Here is a 9,222-nt window from a genome sequence, read left to right on the forward strand (position 1 = left end):
ATTTTGCCCGCTCATGTGCATGAGCCCAAAAGTGTGGCAGATCCAAATCTTAGGTTGTCTATACCACAAATACAATGGTGATTAAACGCCCATAATTAATTACCTTGGTTGTTAAGAAACTGAGGCTAAAAGTCAACTATTTTATCTTAGTTGTACAGAAACCGAGCTAAAAGTTTACTTTTTCACTTCGATTGCTAAAAAATTAAAGCAAAAAATTTTCTTTTTTGCCTCAGTTGTTAAGGAACTGAGGGTAAAAGTCTTCTTTTTCACCCCAATTGCTAAGGAACTGAAATTAAAACTCCACTTTTTTGCCTCTGTTGTAAATGAACTGAGGCTAAAAGTCCGTTATTTTGCATCTAAGTAACGGAAGCTAAAAGTCTATATTTTCACTTTAGTTGCTATGGAACCGAGGTTAAAAATCCGTTATTTTGCCTCAATTGCTATGGAACCGAGGTTAAAAATCCATTATTTTGCCTCAATTACTACGAACGGAGGCCAACAACTTGCTATTTTACCCTGGTTGGTAGGTAACTAAGAAAGTCATCATTTTCACTTGCCGAGGAATCAAAGTTAAAGTCCTGAGCCCATAAATGAGGCATCTCTAAGCTTTGAGTGGACCCCACCATAGGATATGGTGGGGATGGAGCTACTATAGTTGAAAACCTGTTATGGGCCACAAAATTGTTGAATCAAGGTGATATTTATTTTTTCCCTTCATCTAAGTCTATGTAACCTCATGAATAGGTTGGATGGCAATCACGGTGGGCCATGAGAAGGTTTCAACGGTGGGCATCATTGTCACCACTACTTCTTGTGGTGTGGTCAACTCAATCCTTCAATCTGCCTCCCTCGTAAGCTTGTGCTCTAAAATAGATTATTAGAATGGATGGATGGCGTGAATAAAACACATGCGCCATGGTGAGCCCCAAAGAGCCCTACCAGGTCCAAAGCTCAAGTGGACTCTCCCCTCCCACATAAAACACCGTCACTCTCCCATTTGAAACATTCCCGGGGCCTGCATGATGTTTATTTGAGATCAGCCGTATTCATAGGTTCACATCGTCATGTCGACATAGACAAAGGGAAAATCAGTGTGGTCGGTAGTCCTCCTGAAGTTTCTAACCGTAGACATTTAATACATTGTTTCATGTGGTGTGGTCCACTTGAGATTTGTATACGTCTCATTTTTTGGCTCGTTTCCTAAAATGATGTCTCAAAATGGATGAACAGTATGGATGCAACACATACATTATAGTTGCCCCCACCACTTCCTGTGGTGTGGTCCACTTAAGCCTTTAGGATGCCTCCACATGAGTTCTTGCCCTAAATTAATTCTATAAAGTGGATAGACGGCGTGGATAGAGCATATACATCATAGTGAGCCTTATAGAGCCCCTGATAGGATGTCCGTTTCTAGCTAGGTCCGGTCCGGAAGCGGATGGTCTGGTGTACCACACACTAGCTGTATTGCTCGTGTATTGACGTAAGTAAGTTGCACGGGTCCTTATGTGTTATATAATATTCATCTATCCATTTGGCCAACTCGTCTTAAGACTTGAGATGAAAAATAATACATATATAAAGATAAAGTGGACCACACTGAAAAAAAACGGTGGGTGATTGATAATGTACCATTAAACTCTTTTGGGTCACAGAAGTTTCGGATCAATATGAAATTTGTTTTTCCTTCTAATCTATGGATTTTTTTAATGCTATGGAATGATCTCGAGCAATGGATGAAGGGCATGGATATAATAAATTCATCATTGCGGGGCGATGCAACTTTGCCCTCATTTGAACCGTTCGTACAACTCGCAGCTCGGGGAGCGTCTGCGCTGGTCTTCGCACGACACGTATCTACAGCCAATCCGCTTCCGACCGGTCCGGCCTTGGTAACCAAGGGAACGGATTGGCCACGTGGTCGGTGCTTTGTGGGCCCCAAAATGATGTGTGTTTCATCCATGCCATCCATCTATTTTTTCAGACCATTTTATGAGAAGAACCAAAAAATGAGGTATATCCCAATCTCAATTGTACCACATTACATGAAACAGTGTTGAATAAGTGCCAACCATTAAAAACTTTTGGGGGCATAAAAGTTTTGAATCAAGCTGATTATATATATATATATATATCTGGGCCTGCATGACCTAATCAAACAGATTGGATGTCAAATAAATAGTACAGTGGGCCTTAGGAGGATTTTAATGGTAGATATCTAATAGCTATTGTTTTCCTGTGGTGTGGTCCACATGAGACTTCTATCCATCTCATTTTTAGGATCAACCCCTAAAATGATCTGTAAAAATGGATTAACGGAATGGATGAAACATATACATGATGGTGGACCCACAGAGGACCGACCACCAGCCACAGGGTTGGCGGCAGGGGGAGTAGCCAATTCGTTTCCCCATTCTGCGCCCCTCACACACTCCAAGCTGCTGGGCCTACATAAGATTAAATGCATGGGTTCCCTCACTCGATCAAGCGCTTCGGCTCTCATCCCAGTACATTTTCGAAAACCCTAGCAGAGTAAAAACCAGTCTCGGATTGCTGGATTCTCCTTTCATTTATGCAAATCTTCAAATGGAAAATGCTCAACGCCTCTCCATCCATCGTGCTTCTATAGTAACTGTCTTCGAATGCAAGCCTCGGATCTCCTTCTTTCATCTTCTCTTAGGGTTTCTCAAACCGCAGCTCGATCTATCTTGATTGATTCTTTGTTCTCGCCTGAGGATGTCGAGATCGGGTCCCGGCCGTCGGATTTCTTCCAGTTCATTACTTCGGAGCAGGTGAAGGTCATCTCGATACTTGGGCTGGCACTGGCGCTCTATAACACGGATTGGGTGGTGATGTTGATGGCGATCGTTCCTCTGTTGCCTGTGTCGTTCAGGTAAATTCGACTTTGTAGGCTTGATTTCTGTTGTGATTTTCGTGGATTGAGGATTTTTTTAATCTTTTTTTTTTTTCCTAATTGAATGAAATTAGGGATTTGTGTTTGGAAGTTGCATTTATCCTTATTAAGTTAAGCTCTTTGTACTGAAATTGATTTCTGATTTTCATTAACTCATTTTCTCGCATATTTTTCTTAATTATGTGAAACGGCTTAGAACGATATTTTTAAATATGTCTTTAGCTACTAGGCAACCAATAGGTTGAATTTCATTGACTGGCATAGTTAAGATTTCAATATATCCAAGTAAATAATGCAGAGGAATTCAGGTCAACAGAGCACTCTGACATTCGGGCATTCAACTATGTATTGGAAGAATGCCTAAGGCCATTTGGGACGACCTGATAGAAAGATTCAAGGCAAAGCTAGCCATGTGGAACAACAGAACACCATGAATGGGGTGAGTTGGTGAAGGCAATCCTTGCAAATGTACTTGTGTACATGAGGTCATTTTTTTTTTTTTGGAAACGTACCTAATGCATCATTTAAACACCGATATTTGATTGTGGCCAAGTTGGGTTAATTTCAAAAGGAATTTTTTTGAAATGATAAGTTAGTCTGTCATAAATAACATTCACTTTGTTAGAAAGAGGGTGTAAATCCAAGAAGAATGGTGGTCCTCAGAATAGGTCAATTAAACAGGTCAATCGGGCTCTTTTAAGTGGTAGTGGAGGATTGGGGGACAAATAAAGTGCATTATGGTAGATTATTCTCATAGAGAAATATGGGCGACAGAGAATGGCTTGTCAGTTTAATTTAGTAACTATAGAATGGGATCTGCCATCTGGAGGGCTATATGGCCAGTTGAGGGGCAGGTATATCAGGTATAGAATTGGAATATGCAATTTAATGTAGTAACTGCTTCACGGGTGCTTGATGTGCCTAGCACAAGAAGAGAACGAATTTCACCGATTACTGCCCTGCGGATTTGCAGGGGACATTTGAGTGGCAGTTTTGTAACGTTTTGGCCTTGCATGGATTATTCCAGGATCAATGCAGGTGTTTTTCTCCAGTTGGTGGAATATCAATTTCTCCTATTGACCTCCCCTTCAGAAAATCACAATTCAAACAACTTTATGGAGTTTATGGTTGGAAAGAAGTAGGATAATTTTTCATGGGAAAGCTATAAATGTAGAAGAGGTATCTGACAGAATGTTTACTTGTACAATGGATCGGAATAAAGCCAACAGGAAGCTGCATGGGATATCGAAGCACATGCTCAAAATTGGAGTGAAGCCAACAAGAAGAAGAAAAGAAAATGAAAAGGAGAAAAAAAGAAAGAAAGAAAGATGGCATGTGCCCCATAAAGGGTAGTTCAAGATGAATTTCAATAGTTCCTTGGGAACCTGGGGCTGGCTGGTGTGAGCAGGATTTTTATAAACCATCAGGGTACCCATATTATTTCATCCTTAGGCCAGGTGATCATCAGGATACAAATTTCACTGAGGCAGAACCTATACTTCAATGCATGAAGATTAAAATAGAGCATTGGATTGGCTCACTCATAATAGAAGGGAATTCTGCAAATGCTATCGGTGGGCGTAGGCATCAATATTTGCTAGGTGTACATTTGAACCCAATATAGCAAATTGCCTTATATTCTACAGTTTTTTTTTTATGAAAATATCTCAAAATTCTTTCACTTTCTTTCGTTTCCCTTATCAGTGATCTGCATGTTTTGTATAGTATGTGGCAAACCTTTATAAGATCCGAACTCTCATCAGGTAGGCTGGCCCTACCTTAGATGGTTCATATCTCTAAATTCAGACCGATTGGACAATTCCAACCCTTGGCTTGGAAAATTTGAAATGGTCAAATTAACTTTGTTTAACACTTCTTGTAACCATATAATTTCTTTCCATAAAAGTTCTCTAATAGAATGGTTAGGATTGTTAAATCAGTGTGAAATATATATATATATATATATATATATATATATGAGTTATGGCCCATTTAACCTATAGGCTACCTCATGATTGGTTTGGATCTCATAAAGATGGTGAGAAACACCATAGTATAGCATATTTTACATGTAATCACAACAGAAAACCTAGTTAAGGGCAGTGTTCGAAATATTGATATTATCGGCCGATATTATCGGTATCGCACCACTGCGAGACGATATACTCGTGATAACCTCCGGAAGATATCAAAAAAACCCAAATCCAGATATCGGCCGATATTATTGGCGATATCGGACGATATATCGATGATATCGCTCCATTTTCTCTCCATTATGGTCGGACATCAACGCACGGACAGTCACGGGTGGATTGCATGGGACTCACGAGTCCCACTGTAGCTAACCACCCACCCACACCATAAAAATCGGATCTGAGTAATGGAGAATCAAAAAAAAAAAAAAATTGAATTAGAGAAAAAAAGAAGAAAGAAATCGAAGGGTACCTGGCTGTAGTGGTGATCGGAGGTGGGCCATTTGACAGGTAAGTGCGATTTTCTTCCCATTTTCTTCATCTTCCCTCTTTCTCGGAGATTCCGGCGAGGAATCAGGCTGGATCGACTCACCGTTCCTTTCGGAACGAGATTTGAGGGGACGAACTGGATCGGATTGCGTGGATGGAGCCATGGAGGTGAAAATGAAGAGGGAAAGTGAAAAGAGGGGCGGATGGGGAAATCGGGTCGCGTATTGAGTTACTCAGTAGCTCTTATCGTACTGAGTAAACTCTGTAGGCCCCATTGTTTAGTATATACTTCATCCACGCTGTCCATCCGTTTTTCTAGATCATTTTAGGGGTGGAGCCCAAAAATAAAGTATATCAAAATCTCAAGTAAACCATACTAAAGGAAACAGTGGAAGTATTGATTTCCATCGTTGAAATATTTATAAGGCCCCCAATGATGCTTATTTGTCATCCAAACTGTTCATAATATCACAAAGACATGGATGAATGGAAAAAACAAATATCATCTTGATCTAAAACTTCTGTGGTCCCCCAAGAACTTTTCAATGGTAGACTTCAATTCAAACTGTTTCAGGTGGTGTGGTCCACTTGAGCTTTGGATATGATAATTTTTCTTTCAAAAGCCCTGAAATTATATGATAAAATGGATGGACGGATTTGATAAAATGCATGAATGACAGTGGGCCCCATAGAGTTTACTTAGTACACAGTGCGCAATCCGCTTCGGCGGATGGAAATAGGATTGTGTACTAGTTACTCAGTACGCTTTTATCGTACTGAGTAAACTCAGTTGGGTCCACCTTGAATGTATGCAGTTTATCCAATCCGTCCATACGTTTTTTCACATGATTTTATACGTTGAGCCTAAAATTGAAGCATATACAAAGCCCAAGTGAACCATACCACTGGAAACAGTGGGAATAGTGATTTCGAACGTTGAAATCTTTCTAGTGCCCAAAGTGATATTTATTTCTCATCCACCATGTTCATAAGATAAAAAAGACTTGGATGAAGTGAAATAAAAAATATCAGCTTGATCCAAAACTTCGGTGGCCCCTAGAAATTTTCAATGGTAGACACTCATTTCGCACTATTTCCTGTGGTGTGGTCTATTTGATCTTTGGATATAATTTTTTTTTTTTTGTTATATGGAACTGAAATTAACTTTTAAAATGGATGGATGGTGTGGATCAAATAGATAAATCACAGTGGATCCCAAAGAGTTTACTCAGCACGTTAGCATACTGAGTTACTCAGTACGCAATCTGCTTCCCCGCCGATGGGTAAATGCTTTCCATCGTTGAAACCTTTCTCCACTGATTTCTATGGTGGGGTCCACTCGAGCTCTGGATCTGACCCATTTTTTGGCTCATGATATAAAATGATCTCTTCAAATGTATGGACGGTGTAGATAGAAAAAAATACATCATGGTGGGACCCACGTAACTTGGTGACGTATCGTGCCCCCATCACTGACGGGCATTCACGTTAGATTGCGTACTCAGTACGCTCTTATCTTACTGAGTAAACTCTGTTGGGCCTACCGTGATTACACGTGGTTTATCCACACTGTCCATCCGTTTTTACTAATCATTTTAGGCGTTGAGCCCTAAATTGAACCATATCCACAACTCAAGTGGACCACATTACGGGAAACAGTGTTGAATGAATGTTGACCATTAACAACGTTGTGGGAGCCATAAAAGCTTTGGAATAACCTGATATTATTTTTTCCCTTCATCTGGGTCTTTAGGACCCAATCAACAGATTAGATGTTAAATAAACAGTACAATGGGCCTTAGGAGGATTTTAATGGTGGATATCCAATCATTATTGTTTTCCTTTGGTGTGGTCCACCTTCGATTTACATCCCTATGGTTTATTGTATCAATCCCTAAAATGATCCGTAGAAATGGATGAACGGAATGGATGAAACAAATACATTATGGTGGGGCCCACAAAGCACCGACCACCAGCCATGAGGCCGGTTTCAGGGGGAGTAGCCAATCCATCTCCCCACGCACGGTACTGACGGGTTGCGTAGCCAGATTGCCTACTAAAGTGACACACCAAGTTCTGTGGGGCCCACCATGATGTATGTGTTGTATCTACACCGTCCATACATTTGGGTATATCATTTTAAGGCATGAGACAAAGAATGAGTCAGATCCACTATTTTCTGGGCCTTAGAAAATTTTAATGGTAGGCGTCACTCTCTCCATTGTGTTCTATGGTGGGGTCCATTCGAGCCTTGGATTTGACTCATTCTTTGGCTCCTGCCCTAAATTGATATCTTCAAATGAATGAACGGTGCGGATACAACAAATATATCATGGCGGGTCCCACAGAACTTGTTCACGTCACTTCTGTAGGGGCCAGGGAGTCTAGCTACGTCTCAACCTGTCAGTAGCTAATCCGCCTCCCACACGCAACCTGTGAAAGCCGCTGTACATACGTGTCGTGCAAGGACAAGCGCATACGCGCTTCGAGCTCTGAGCTCTGAGTTGTACGAACGGTTCAAATGAGATCAAACTTACATGGCCCACTATAACGTTTATTTTCCATCTAATCCGTTAATAAATTAATAATGTTAAAAATACATGAATAAAGTGAAAAAACAAATTTCATATTTTAATGAGTTTCGTCGTGAATTTTAAAGTGAAAAAACAATACGTTGTGAGGCCCACCTTAGTTTCCTTTATCAGGATGAATTTTGTACATTCTCTTTATTTTAATGAGTTACACTTGATTAACGGCTTTGATTGAAGGTCCACATCATGGTGGCCCCTAATTACTAACTTATTGTTGGCATCAAATCTCATTGTTCCATGTGGTGTGGCCCATCTGAGTGGTGGATCTATCTGATTTTGACTCTATCCAATCTCAATGGATAGATAAAATATTATTTTACAGATAAAATATTTCGGGAGGAAGAGGAGGGAGACAACCTGATATAGGGTGGACGTACGGTCGGCCTATTCCTGATAATCGATTCGGGAGTATTTGTGATTTATGTGGCCATGTATCGAGGAGTGGTTGGGTAACCCGCCTAAAGGAGCATTTAGTAGGAGGGTATCACAATGTTGTGGATTGCCCTAATTGCCCACAGGATGTGCGAGAACAGATGAAGACCATATTGAAAAAAAAAAGTGAAGTCAAAAGATGAACGACATGCGCAGGAGAGGGAGATTAGGGAGGAGTTGGGGTGGCCACCATATGCAGGTGAGGATGATGTAGTGGATCTCGATAATGATGATGATCCCGAATAAAGACGTGCAATTCAAGAGTCCATACGAGATCAGTGGGAGAGGGATCAGAATAGGAGATGGGACACAAGTAGGTCTAGATTTGAGGGGTCTATCCATGAGCGTGGTGGAGGGAGTGGAGCAGGGGAGAGTGTTAAGGGTGGATCAGGGGAGGGTAGTAGACGGGGAGGAATATGGGGCATGGGCAGGAGTGGTAGCATGCGGGTGCCGGATCTACCTTCAGATCCGAGGATGTACAAAGAGGCGGAAGGGACATAAAAGAAAATAAAGGAGATGTTTAGTGGAGAGGATGTGAGGAAAAAAGTAGAAAAATTTATAGCAAAATTTTGGTGTTGTGGGTATTCTAGAGCCTATTTATGTGGTGTTGAGGATGGTGGACAATGAGACAAATCCGTCGATGGGGTCGCTGTATCCGTCTATACAGCTGATGAAAAAGGCCATCATGGTTAAAGCTCCTAATGCATATAACTGGGTGCATGCAATAATAGACGACCGTTGGGAAATGACGTTTTCTCACCCACTACATCAGGCTGGTAAGTACCTATATGGATTTTTTTTTTCCATATGCAGTAATAAACGA

General features: G+C 40.9%; 1 protein-coding gene and 1 long non-coding RNA gene across 2 annotated transcripts in view; one reads left to right on the top strand and one right to left on the bottom strand.

Annotated features, from left to right (window-relative positions):
• Positions 1–9,222, bottom strand: part of LOC131242262 (disease resistance RPP13-like protein 4) — a 78,866-nt gene that overhangs the window by 66,657 nt on the left and 2,987 nt on the right. The window lies entirely within an intron of this gene.
• Positions 2,447–4,243, top strand: LOC131242291 (uncharacterized). Its single transcript, XR_009169581.1, has 2 exons — positions 2,447–2,893; positions 3,213–4,243. It is a non-coding gene; the product is annotated as an uncharacterized LOC131242291 (long non-coding RNA).

This window comes from Magnolia sinica, chromosome 1 (assembly GCF_029962835.1).
Source record: "Magnolia sinica isolate HGM2019 chromosome 1, MsV1, whole genome shotgun sequence".
NCBI lineage: Eukaryota > Viridiplantae > Streptophyta > Magnoliopsida > Magnoliales > Magnoliaceae > Magnolia > Magnolia sinica.